The sequence below is a fragment of the Ambystoma mexicanum genome, chromosome 7q (genome assembly GCF_040938575.1).
Source record: "Ambystoma mexicanum isolate Mex_15411 chromosome 7q, UKY_AmexF1_1, whole genome shotgun sequence".
Lineage (NCBI taxonomy): Eukaryota > Metazoa > Chordata > Amphibia > Caudata > Ambystomatidae > Ambystoma > Ambystoma mexicanum.
The window spans coordinates 448,741,182-448,755,668 of NC_090941.1; positions in this window are offsets into that span (position 1 = coordinate 448,741,182).

Here is a 14,487-nt window from a genome sequence, read left to right on the forward strand (position 1 = left end):
TTTTCACTTTGTGCACAAGTAAGTGCACCCACACATGTGAGGTACTGTTTTTGCTGGGACAACTGTGCGAAAGTGAAAAGGTAGGACATATGTTGCTGCCTGCGTGTTTCAGTGGTTTCCTGACGGCAAATATCTCAAAATTGAGTTTTTTCCCCTACATTTTGGATCTTCCGGCCCTTGTGGGTAATAAATTGCTGCGCGATTCACCCAAGTGATACCTCGTGGGATTTCTACAGGTATCTTATTTTCAGAATTGCGTGAAGTTCCCTGTTTTCATTGGTGGCTGCGACACCCCAGGCCCAAATCTGGTGGTTGTCCACAAGACCAAATACAGTAAATACTTGGTCTTCTGAGTGCTTTTGGTGTACCAGTGCTTTAGCCTTTTCCCTTTGCGCCCAGGTCAGTGCACCCACACATGTGAGGTACCATTTTCGTCGGTACAGCTGTGGGAATGTGGGAAGGTATGACATGTGTTGTTGCCCAGGTGTTTTCGGTGGTTTCCTGATGGCAAATGTCCCAAAATTGTGTTTTTCCCCCAACATTTTGTAATTTGCTGGGCCTTGTGGGTAATACATTCTAGGGCGATTCACGCAAGTGAGACCTCGTCTGATTTCCTCAGGGGTGTTCTTTTCAGAAATGCATAGGGTTTCCTGTTTACCTTTGTGGCTGCAACACCCCAGGCCCAAATATGTGGGTTGTCCACAAGACCAAATACAGTCAAAATGTGGCCTCCCCGGCACGTTTGGTGTACGAGTGGTTTAGCCTTTTCCCTTTTTACCCACACAAGGTAACATTTTCGTTGGGACACCTGTGAAAATGTAGGAAGGTAGGACATGTGTTGTTGAACGGGTGCTTCAGTGGTTTCCTGGGGTCAACTGTCTCAAAATATTTTTTTTTCACTACATTTTTCTCTTTGCTGGGCCTTGTATCTAGTAGATTCTAGGGTGATTCACGAAAGTCAGACCTCTTTAGATTCCCATGGGTGACTTATTTTCAGAAATGCATGGGGTTCCCTGTTTTCTTCAATGGTTGTGACATCTCAGGCCCAAATCTGTGGGTTGTCCACAAGACCAAATACAGTAAAACTGTGGTCTTCCCCAGCCCTTTGTTGTACAAGTGGTTTATCCTTTTCCCTTTGTGCCCAGTTAAGTGCATGTTAGGGAGAATTCTCATAAATAGTTAATTTCCTTTACATAAAGAGTGCCTCAGCAGCTTTGCTGGATTTCTAGGATTTATTGTTTTCACCTGGTAAGAGTGTGAGCCTTTTTTCCCACTCTTATATGTGTTTTGCTATGTGTATTTCTACTTTCTGTGTGATCTTGGGCACTGGAGCCTCACCTACTCCATGTGCACCACTTTTTGTCTGTGTTATACAGCACTTTCAGTGCAGTGACTCAGGGTTGTCTTTGAGACTTCCTTCTGACTCCATTTTTCTGGGGCTGACTACTGTCCCCCAGAAACAGGTTAAGTTGCCATTAACTTTATATAGTCACTTTAAACCAAAGACCCAGTACACCCCATCTTACATGGAGGATTGGAAAGGGTTAACTCTTACCCCTTTCTGTCTGTGCCTCTTGGAGCCTTGTTTCGCTCCCTTAACATTAAGACTTTGCTGGTGGCAGTGGTATCTACCCTAACTTTTCTGCCGGGGTTATCTTATATAACGTGGTAATGTTTTAGGCTATTATATTAGCCTCCAACATAAAACCCGCTTGACCATATATGTTTTATTTTGGCTCCGGCTGGGTTTAGTCGCATTTCTTTTTGTTAAAGTATTTCTCGTGTTTTTCACTGCGCGCCAAACCGGGGATGACTCCTTTGTTTGCTGTCTTTTCGCTGGCTTCTGCACAGAAGCCCTCCTTAAGGTGCCTGATAGTCTAGGTAGGCAGTAGGTGAGGGAGGGATCTTCGGACCCTTGCCATGGGTTCCCCTGTTAACCCAAGTTGCATACTTGTCTGATTGGCTAAGGGGACTGGCCAGCCACCCTGCTGTGTGATTGACAGCCAGGCTGTATGAATGGGGGAAAACTGCATAAAAAGCAGGTCTCTGGGACTGAAAGAGCAGAGTCGCCACTGGAATGAAAGAACCAATGAGGAACTATAAGAAGAGGACCCCTACAACGACTGAACCGCCCGGTGAAGCCCTGCTGCAGGTCCGAATCTCCAAATCCGACAGCAGAGACGATCCTCCAGGAAACTTCTTCCCTTGAGCTGGTCCAACCAGTTCGCCCAAACTACAAACCAGGACCACTCCTCTGGTCGAATTCGCTGTACAGACCTACAGTGGGCCGGATGGACAGGAAGGTCGGACCCTGCTTATGTTTTAAGGAGCGCACTTATTCGTTGTTTGGCGCTGCTGCTGGTTTCTTCCCTTGGTAGTGCAGGACCCTCCAGACTTCTTACTTCTGATCAATCCGACAGTCGCTTCAGTAACCGTGAGCCTGCAGGAACTACTAGGAACGTCTGCCTCAGGTACAGTCCCCTCTCCATTTCAAGGTACGAGGGCTTGTCCTTCTCTTCTCTTTGAACTATCTTTTCTACCAACCAACCTCGTCCGGAATCTGTGCCATGAACTTTACTGCGAACTACCCTGAACTGTGTGATCTTGAGCAAAAGACTTTTTGACCTATTGACTTTGGCCCTAAGCCTTTTCTAGCTGATCTCCTCACTGTAGTCTCTCTTGTTCAACTGCTCAGAATACTTACCTGTTGGTTTTGCCTAATTGCTGATAACTTTGTCTTTCCCTCCCTTTTAAATAGCTGGAGTGCCATCTTGCTCCCCCTTCATACTGTGAGCTTAACTTGTCTGGAATTTAAGGGAAGTGTTGTGGTGTATTTATGATTGTGATTTTGAACTTGCTAGAATAGTGAAATGTTATACAACTGTTGAGTAAATAAATATATATTCTTTTACTTAGAAACCTTGAGTCAGTGTTTGCCTGAATCATAGTAATTGATGTCCTTTGTGTAAATATTTGTACTGCTCACTTACTCTTGAGATATGTCTGGCTGCTCCGCTACTGCTACCACTATAACTGTGTAGTACAGGCGTGTACCAAAGGTGAAATTGTACTGTCACTTGTAGTCTTGATTGTGTGTAGTGTTCCCAAAGGGTACTGCATATAATTCTGCCTAACAGTGCACCCACACATGTGAGGTACTGTTTTCATCGAGACAGCTGTGGGAACGTAGGAAGGTAGGACATGTGTTGTTGCCCAGGTCTTTCAGTGGTTTCTTGGTGGCAAATGTCATAAAATTGTGTTATTTGTACCTACATTTTAGACTTTACTGGGCCTTGTGGGTAATACATGTTAGATCGATTCACGCATGTCAGACCTCTTGAATTTCCACTGGTGTCTTCTTTTTAAAAATGCAAGGGGGGTCCTGTTTTCTTTGGTGGTTGTGACACCCAGACACAAATCTGTGGTTTGTCCACAAGACCAAATAGAGTAAAAATGTGGCCTTCTCAGGCCCTTTGGTGTACCAATGGTTTAGCCTTTTGCCTTTACACCCAGGTAAGTGGACCCACACATGTGAGGTGCGTTTTAGTTGGGATACTTGTGGGTACGTGTGAATGTAGGTCATGTGTTATTGCCCGTGTGTTTCAATGGTTTCCTGGTGGCAAATGTCTCAGAATTGTGTTTCTATTTCCCCACATTTTGGACTTTCCATTCCGTGCAAGCATGTCCTATGCAAAAAAAACAAAAACAGGAAAAACCGCCTACCTCTCACAAAACTGATGTAATATTTGTGGGTGTTACCACTCAACATGGAAAATGGTGAATTCAAAACTACAAATCTTTTGTTCCGAGCTCTTATAAGAAAAAAATCACAGTCTTCTTTGAACATCATGTTATTGGCACTTTCAGAAAAAAAACACAAAATGTGGTCACTTTTTTTATTTTCTCACACCACACTTACAGCAAACCACCAATCCTTGGTGACGTTATAACCGCTTATATGTGGGAAGAAAAGGGTGCACATCTGCCCAGGATACCACTTCTAACAAAACTGTTACAAATGTTTGAATGCCGACATACCAAAATATCCAAAAAAGAGCTCAGCACTTGGAGGGAAAACCCTCAGCAGTTAAGGGGTTAAAGAATCATGCCCAGTGCCTGTTTATACGTCTGTGCAGCATTTCTACATTTTTCGGCTAGTAGACTCTCCTGATTGTAGGATTTGAGACATTCAAGGCACATAATCTCTGGTTGTATGACTGAAAACAGCAGGCAAGCACTGCGTAGAGCAGCTCCCGTAGTTTTCCCGCAGATTTATGATACGGAACATATGCTTCGCAAATGTTTCTCAGCCAGAAACAGTTATTTGTATTGCCTCTCCACTATTGAAAGTCATTGATATATATGTTATTATTAGCATGTGTACATGAATATTGAGATCTTCTTTGTATGGGATTTCTAGAAAGATGGGACTGGCTCTTGGTAGAGCATATTATTCACATCTTACTGGAGAGAACACTTATCAGGCACACATGCCCACCTACAAATGGTCTTGCATATCATGTTTTTTCTGTATTCTATTTCAAAGTGGTACCAACCTACATTTGAGGCTAAATGTCAACCGACTTTAAGTGCTGAATTTGTTCTGTGGGACATGGTTTGGTTAGCTGGCACTTGAAGCTGTGTTTGAACATTGTTGGTGTCATTCCAGATAAAACAGACATCAGCAATGCATGGAAGCCCTCTGTAGCCGTCTGCACAGGGTGCAGCCTCTGTGGCTCAGCTGCCACTGTAAAATGTTAGACGATTTAGATTAGTAAGCCTTCACTAACATCAGTCATAATTATAGCCGTATAAAGACTTGCCCTTTGAGCTGGCCAGTTTCTTTATCTGGGTGTAACACATGAATTGCATTGAATGCAAATGCAAGGAACACATGTAAGCTGCAAACCTTCTGGCTTTGACAAAGCGTGTTTAATATTCACGTATAGTAAAAGACCGCTTCAGTATCTAAAGGCCTCTGAGAAACATATGGATACAGTGGGTTGCTTGTCAGAAACTTTCAGCAGCAGTAAATAGACTGTCCCTGCCGCATGCATGTCTAGCATTGTGTCATTCATCACACTCTGAAAGAGCCTGTCAGAGTAAATCTTATGCTACTGTGGGCATGACTTTACAGAGCATCTTCACAGTAGTACATCAAGAACCCTTGCTGGGAAACCAGTTACGAAAATGAACTGCAAAGAAAACTTAATTAAATCTATCAGTTGTCTGAAATGTCAGCATTGTATTTACACGCACACCACAGCTTGAGTGATATTTTGACAGTAAAAGGTTATTTGAATTTAATAAGAATGTGTGGATTTTGATTTACATCATATGCTAGAAATAATTATCATGTCGACAACAGGCTATAGGTATATATTTGCTTTTAAGGAGCAACCTCGATTATTATCTGTCTTGTAGGCTCAGCCCTGATTCAATTATAAGATATGTAACCAAAGAACATTAACTTGTTTTTGTTGTTTTTGTAATCCAAGTAGCACATGGAGTGAGCAGGCATGTTGCGTGGCTTAAAAAAAGAAATCTATGCATTGTGCAACATCCATACATGTCATCAGTCTCTTGACCCGGTGAATTTAACTTCTTTTTTTATGTTGCCTTCCATCTTATTGGGACTAATTGGAAAAATGTGCAGAGTTTATCATACAATTTTTGTTGGAACTCCATTTGTTCTTTCTATAGAATCGAACAAAAATGTATTCGTCATATAGGAACTTGCCTAAGTTGTTCAGCAAATGGAACGTCTTCATCACTTATTTAATGTGAATAGTCTGTTTCTCCTCTGAGGATGACCCCCTCCTCTGTGCCATTATTTGTTTCTGAGTTTGTCTTGTTGTTTTTACCCCTGTTAGTCTCATCATGTTTGAGAATGGTTCATCAATGTTTGGGCACCATTTCATAGACAGTTCCAATGTTTATTCTAATATGATATTGTACTATTTTTATGATATTCAGCCTATGTATTCTCTAACTTGCTGTATTGTTAAAGATAATACTAATAAAAATATTTAACATAAAAAAAGCTATGTATTGTTCAAAATGTGTCCATGTGTAGAACAATGCCTTTATATATGCTGTTTGGCTAGTTACCTGTAAAACACATAAAATGATGAGAGAGTGTGTATTTATATACTCAAGGAACAATCTTTATATAAAGTGCAGTTAAGGGGACGAAACTTAATGCAACACAACCCTTGAAATTCAGCACGTTGGGAAACTCAGGACCGGTCTTACTCAGCGTTTACCCATTGATCTCACCCATAATGCCATATTCCCCATAATGCCATTTTGTATAGCATTGTGAACTCCTTCTCTTATATATGTGCTCTTCGGCCTTGCAACAGGAACACGCTGAGTTAAGCCGGTCCTGAGTTTCCCAACTGCAGTTCAACTAAATTTGTTTCCTTGAATTTCAGGGATTTTCTCATATTATATGTTCTTTCGGAGCCACTAGCAATGGCCAGTGGACACAGACTCCGGCTATGCTCACTGTATATTTCTCAATGCCTCTGTCCTTGGCATTACAGCCATGACCATTGGCCCTGGCCTTTGGCTGTGGCTCCTTAACATGTTATCCCAATATCTTTCTTATGGTCCCACAAGCCATGTGCCCATGGCCTTCAGCCCAAGCCCCCACAATGCATGAGCAATACACAACACCCTAATGAAAGTGGGGGGAAGGGGGACATGTGGAAGCAGGAGGAGACATCACAACTCACAACGCATGAACAATACGTGGACCACCCTGCAACACTAAACACGTCCCGAAAAAGGGGTGATTGATTTTTGCAATCTACACATAAAACAAGAAGTTCAGAAAAATGGATGAAATAAATGGTATTTTCTAAGGCGTGCCCATTTCATAACTGATGAATTGAAGCAGCTGTCATATGTATGGAAAGACATCCTTACTTGGAATGCCTTAATTAGAGTTAGCGTACTTCAGATAATTGCCATTAGCAATGGTATTTGTGTTGTTTTTTTTCAGCACACAATTGCAGCCTCTATACTGCAGAGCACAGGGACATTCTGTGAGTTGCAGGGTTCAATACACCCGAAATCTTTAACGCCCGAGCCCTTGTGCAGGAGTGAAGGGCAATTATTCGTCAGCTGTTACTTCTGGAAGACCGTTTTCCTAAGCCATATTCCGGCCTCTCGCTACTTCCATGTTCTTAGGAAAGAATGGCCAAAACACTCTTTTCTTCAGAGGTATGTGATGCATTCATAAAGCAGATAAAACAACATTGAGCTATCAGCATTCACATGAAAACCATGCACTGAGTGATTGGAGGCTGCCTGGCGACAAGCAAATGGCCGCTTACCCTTTGGTTAAGGCAAACTCAGCAGAGAAACGTACGATAGCACCTGCTACCTAAACATGAATGGACGTATAAGAAAAAGTGATAAATAGTTAGAAGCCTCTGGTTTCAGGGCCCTCGTAAATCAAACCGCAGTTTCCTGTCTGGCAGCGACGTTGTATTCTCACAGCAAACTGCTGCACAACGAGAGATCTGAGCCTACAGCAGGGTCATGGAAATTAGGTGGAGATGAATTGCTCTAACGGAGGGCAGTGGTCGAAAGGCTATCACTGTTACCTTGGCATGTCTGCTTCTACGCACTCTTTATCTATTATATTAATAAGTTATTATGTAACGTAATAAAGACCCGATTGAAAAACAGGGCAGATAGACACTTTGTGTTGGTTTGGGATTTTAGAGGCATGACTTGAGTCTCACATGTCTGGATTGCAAATGAATGAACCTGGGCAGAGCATACACACGTGTTCACGTCATTAGCCGGCATGCATATATTAGCATGCGTGCTATTAAGCCTGCGTCCTACCTGGCTGCTGTACTAAACCATGCCATGTGCACCTTCCACGTCCTTTAGGTAGTAATGTTTATTATTTAATATGGTAGTTAATACTGTTTAATCGATTGTTTTATTTCGAGTTGAAATAAGACCGAAGCCATGTTTTCCTAAAACTGAAGTCTCGCACATTCTTTACTACAACTAAAAATCTACTGGCCTTCAACACCAATTCTTCATTTTCCATTAAGTTTAACCACAGCATGCACAGTAAAGTAAAAGCAATCCGACATTAGCTATTTTATTTCTTACCCTTTGACCTTCTTTGCACTTTTCCTAAATAATTAAGTAAATAATTATGTAATAGGTTTCTGGGCGACTTTACAGAAAGGCATGTTTGCTCTATTGCCCATCACTCTGACACAAAATAACGAGTAAAATGACTTCACTCCTATGCAAACATGTGTATGTAATATGGACTAGGATATTTCATGTTTGCTTGATTCCGTTTTACCACGGACAAGTAGCAAAATGGGCGATATGCACATTTTTTACCACTGGGGAACACTTCATGTATCGTGCTCCTGCACAGTTAAACTATCAGATAAATCAATGCCTTTTTAGAGGAGCTAGATTTGATGGGAAGTCTCTTTAAGGTATGTGTAGTAAGACTTGACAATGGCAGCACCTCCAGCAAGGAGGGCTTCTGTAATGCTGTTAGTTTCCCTCAGACTTTTCCCAATGGAATATCCAAAACGACTCACTTAAATTTAGAAGCCAACATCTGGGTTCAACGTCCATACATGTGTGCAAGCACAATGCATTTAGTGCATTTGCAAAATTATAGCAAGTACAGTTGAATTAGTGGCAGTATAAAATACATTGTGGGGCATCTGCAGTAGGGCTAATGCAGTTGTGCATATTCAATTAGTATAGCCCCTGCTGAATTATAGACCGCTTCCATGCGGAATTCTGAAATCCAACATCCGTCTCTGTGGTGTGGAGTTTGCTTCCATTGGGACCTTGATACAAGGGGTGGGCAACGTGGATTGACACTTTCGGTAACTTTCTGATGACAGAATCCAGCTTCTGATGAGATCTTTCCAGAAATGTATTGAAGATACGAAACAATATCACCAGTAGACCCTAGGACACTTTCTTTAGACCGTAGCCACAAATTGCTGTTTTTCTATGTTCTAGTTGTGATTAGTGTGAAGTCCCGAAGCAGTTTCCGCCATGTCCAGACATGCTGCTTACCTCACCCAGCCCTCATATGCGAGACCAGAAAAAAAATAAAAAAAATAGACATGATGCTTACCAGCATCTGACAAGTTTGGACTAAGAGTTGGCTCTTCATTGAGGTTATGTCACCCTGTGCCTCTGGAGTAATTTCTATGAATTCCAAATGAAATCCCACTTGGGGTTCTCTGGTGAACTGGCCTGACTGGGCCTTTAATAATTTTATATCTGGTGCCTTTTACTTTCTGTGCCCCCCAGGCCCATCGTGCTGCGTTTGCTTACCCGACTCCTTCGTCCCTCTTCCCCTCCACCCTCCCTCCTCCCGGCGCCCTCCCTCCACCCGTGATTGGTTGTTTTGCTTCCCCCTGCCTCGTGTAGCTGCCGGCACCATGGGTTTGCGCCTTTTCCACTCTGCGTTCCCAGGTGAGCTGGCCTGATTTGTGACCCTCCTGGGCCTTTATATATTTGATATATGGTGCCTTGTACTTTCTGTGCCCCCCAGGCCCCACGTGCTGTGTGTGCTTCCCTGAATCCTTCCTTCCTCTTCCCCTCTCTCCTCCAGCCTCCCAGCTCTCCCTCCACACATGGTTGGCCAGATCTCTGGTCTTAACAGACCCTCCCAGGGCAGCCCTCTGCCCAATAGCACCTGCGGCTAAGGTGGCTTCCACAGAGGCGGCTCCTGATAGTGTGTGCAGGTGTCAGCAGGGGAAGAAAGTGGCCAGCCATCAACCAGCAGTGACTAGTAAGGTAGGAGTGACCCGGTTGTGGTGTAGAGCCTTCACTCTTCCCTGAATACCCTGCCAGATAGCAACCTTACACACACTAGAATAATACTGTAATTATTAACCTGTACCATTCTGAGACAACACTATGGTCATTGGCCGTATTTAAATTGCATTGTGAAAGCTAGGCCTTTCTCTCACTATACAGGACTCTCAGTCCTAGGTGTGTTTTATTTAAATTCCTTTGGGAAAGTATTTAAATTGCATTGTGAAACCTAGGCCGTTCTCCCACTATACAGGACTCTCAGATCCAGTGTGTTTTATTTAATTACATTGTGAAAGTAGTACTGTCTTTGTTTTGCCCTCTTTGCAAAGCGTTCATCCAGAAAACTGTTCTACTACTGTTTGAGCCTTGTCGTTTTTGTTCACTTCTCTTCTACTGTCTTGTCTCTCCTTGTATCGTGTGCTTGCACCGCTCCTTGTCCTTCCCTAGTGCCCCCCCGTCCTCCTCTCTCCTCTCCCCACCTACCCTATGGTGCTCTCCGTCTCCCAATCTTTTCTAACTGCTTCTCTATCGACTAACCTGCTCTCCTCATTAAATCTGGTAGGAAGAAGTTTAAAAAGGACATCCTGGTCTCCAACCCAGGCCTCCCGATTGCTGACACCTATACCAGTGCTTCCTCCAGGCAAACCATCACCGACATCCTCTTTATCGTTTCATCGCCAGACCTATGGACTCTTCATATGGTCTCTGTGCTTTCTACTTTCTCTCAATCTCCCATTAATTGTGGCTTCCGGTGGGAGGCCCTCCACGGCCTCCTTCCACCCCTCTAAGGTAATAATTAATGTTTACCTGAATGGCACTGTCTTGGTCAAAATCTGTCGGGCCAACCTTCTGCTCTTTGGTAGATGCTTCCTGTGCCTCATCAACTTTCTTTCTTCTCCTGCTGTCCCCTCTCTTCCCTCCGCAGCTTACTCACCTCCTCTTGCTGTTTCCTCCTTGGCTAACTTGCCCTCTTTTCCTTCCTCTTCTGTCCCCACTCAGGCTTCTTCTATGCCTCCGCAGGGCGTACCTTGAATTTGTACCCCTCCCTGGAAGTCTTTCAAGGATGGCAACCTTCTCCATATTGCCACACTAAACTCTCGGTCAGCTGTCAAACACTGTGTGACATCTGCCGCCTCCTTGAAGAACTCAACCTCGATGTCCACGGTCTCACGAGACATGGTTCACCGCAAACTCTGTCACAAGCTTTGACACTCTCCTACCTGATGGCTATAATATCCTCTCCACAACCAGGTCCAATTGTCCTGGAGGGGGTGTAACCCTGATCTTCCCGGAGTGGATTCCTGCCTCTGTCATTCCTACGCAGGCCTATTCCTCTTTTGAATTCCTCGTCTGCAGGCTCTCTCTGTCTCCTAGCCATTCCCTTACTGTGGCTGCCATCTATCGGCAAGCTGGTCAGATCTCCTCCTTCCTCTCTGAATGGGTGGACCTCTCCTCTTCCCTCCTGGTCTCAACCACTCAACTCCTCCTTCTTGCAGACTTTAACATCCACCTGGATGCTTCATGTCCTTCCTCTAGACTCTCTTGCGACTTCTGCAGCTCTCTCTCACTCTCTAGCCTCCCATCTGGACTGACTCACTCTGCAGGGCACGCTCTGGATGCTCTGATATCTACAGTCCTTCCCCTTTCTATCTCTCTCACCACTCATTTCTCCTGGAGTGATCACTTTCTCTTTTCCTCCCAGCTCACTCTCTCAACCCCTCAGGCCAAGTCAACTCCAGCACTGCCACCTACCTTCCCGGTTATCTGATTCATGAATGAAGCGTGTGTCAGTTGAGGCTTTCACTGCTACTTTCTCATCACCCTCTTCCCTTTCGGCTGACTCACATCCTGACACAGCCCTTTCTATGTTCCACTCTGCTATATCTGATACTCGTGATGTTCTTGCCCCTGTCATGAGGATCCACTTGAAACCCAAAGCCAGGTGCAACTCCTGGTATGACTTAGACCTCGTCACCCTTAAATCCTAGTGCAGGGTGGCTGAGAGGAAATGGCATGCTTCCTGTACATCCTCTGACAAACTGGACTCCCGCCTGCTGCAAAGGCAATAATGGCTCTCTGTCCGCACCTAGAAGAGAGCCCTCATCAAAGCCTGCATCTCTGCAGCAGACAACAACTTGGCTGAACTCTTTAAAATCTGCAAGGAGCTAGCCAATCCTGCTGCAGTCTCTACCTCTCCTGTCCCCTCCCATTCCCTCTGCACACCCCTGGCTTCTCATTTCATCTCTAAAACTGAGGACATCCTGTCCTCTCTCTCTTCCTCTCCTCCTCCTCCATCTACTCCCCGCTCTTCCTCTCACCCTCCTGCGACCGCCTCCCCTCGTTCTCTGCCTTTCACCTGTTCTCCCCAGACAAGGTTTCTAGTGACGTCCAACATATGAAAGTCTCATCAAAACAGGTTATCCTGTGTTCCTCTAAAACCATCAAGGACCACATCGACACCCTGGCTCCTGTTTTGGCTGACTTCTGCAACCACTCCTTTGCCACTGCAGTCTTTATGTCCCCCCTGAAGCACTCCCTTGTGCACCCTCGTCTTAAGAAACACTCAGCCGACACCTCCTGCCCAGCTAATTACCGCCCAATCTCCATCACCCCTTTCTTAAGCAAACTCCTGGAAAAGCTGGCCATCTCCTAGCTTAATCTTCACACTGTATCTGGTGGTGGTCTCCATGAACATCAGTCCGCCTTCAGAGCTGCCAGAAGCACCTGAAACTGCTCTCCTGAATATCCTTGAAGACCTGCTCTCAAACCTTGACTCCAACACCCCCTGTGTCCTCATCTTACTTGATCTCCCTTCTGCCTTTGACACTGTCAACCATGTCATCCTGCTCAACCGTCTCCGTATGAGATAACCTAGGAATCACTGATCAGGCCCTGGCCTGGCTGACCTCTTTCCTCTCTGATCAACCGTCCCAGGTCGAACTTGGGTTCTTCCTCTCCTCTCCTCTATCTCTATCTCTACCTGTGTTGTTCCCCAGGGGTGTAACCTCTCTCCCTGGCTGTTCAACCAATTCCTGGCACTTCTTTCCCATCATATTTCCATTCTCTTTGCCCCAACTTTCAGTGCTATGCGGACAACACTCAGCTCATTTTTAGGTTTCCTTCCGCCACTTCTTCTCATTCTCTCATCTCTGACTGTCTTTCCGCTATCCAGGAGTGGTGTGCCGCCAATGATCTCTGCCATAATGCCAGTAAGACTCAGAGTCTCCTCATCGACACACCTGCTCCCTCCTTTCCTATCGCTCTCTGGCCGGCATCTCTTGCGCTCTTCCTTCCCCCACCTGTGAGGCTAAAAACCTCAGGGTCATCTTCGACTCCACACTCTCCTTCTCCACTCACATCTCTGACATATCTAAGAAGTCATACTACCAGCTGAATCTCCTCAGAGTTATTCTTCCTTTCCTCTCCTTCCCCCAGAAGCTCACTGTCTCCAGAGCTCTGGTTCTCTCTAGGCTGGCCTACTACAACAGCCTCTTTCTAAATCTGCCTGTTTCTACTCTACACCCTCTGCAACTCATCCAGAACAGGACCGCAAGACTTGTCCTTGGCCTCAAGCCCAGGGATGGTATCTCTCCAGGACAGACATCTCTTCACTGGATCCAAGTGGCTGCGAGGATTAAGTTCAAAACCCTCTGCATTGTCCACAAGGCCTTCTGCGGTCTGGGGCCTCAATACCTTCAACTTTCTCTTCCTAAATGTCTTCCTTATCGAGCTCTTTGCTCATCTGCTTCCAACTCCATCAGAGTCAGTCACTTATCTAAGCAACAAGTTGGTGGTAGATCTCTTTCCTTGGTTGGGGCCTCCCTCTGGAACAGCCTCCCTGCATCCCTGAAACTTGAGAAGAACCATCTCTGGTTCTGGAAGCACCTCAAGACCTTCCTCTTTGCTTCTGCTTTCTCTCCTCCTCTCCCCTGCTGATCTCCTGACTGAAACTGCATTTCTGTATCCCTACAGTCCCCACCAGCTCTTGACTTAATGTCGGCTCCTACCCCTGCACTTGCCACCAGCTGGCTGGACTTTTTACCTATTATTATTTTTATGTATTTTATTTATTTATCACCGTTGATCCTATGTACTGCGCTGCCCTCTTTCCCTTCCCCCCCACCACTTGCCCTTTCCCCCTCCCACTGCACTTGTGTGATTTCAATGTCACCTGGCCTAGAAAGTTGTTGTCTCTGTCTTCCCTCTGTTCCCCCCTCCCTTGCCTCACTGTTGAAACACTTGTGTATATGCGCGTTATAAATGCCATATCATATCATATCATATGAATGGGCATTTTAAGTGTATTTAAGTAGGATTGAAGTTTCATGTTTTAAGCACTTGGAATGTATGGAACCACTCAGAGATGAACTGCTTCCAGAGCACATACAGCAAGAGCACTATCGGCAGAAAACTGAGGAACACAAATTAGGCAAATACCACAGAAGGGGTTTGCCATCTAAATGCTTGACTTACTCAGAAAGTGGTGCCTCACTGCATAGTCAATTTGCAAACATTGTTTGTTTTATTTCACTTGCACAGGCTTTCATAATTTGGTTTATTCTCAGGTCTATTGCATTGGCTCAGTAGAAGGGCATGTGTCAGATACCTCAGTTTTGAATTTAGATATGGCAGACAGTGTTTACACATCTT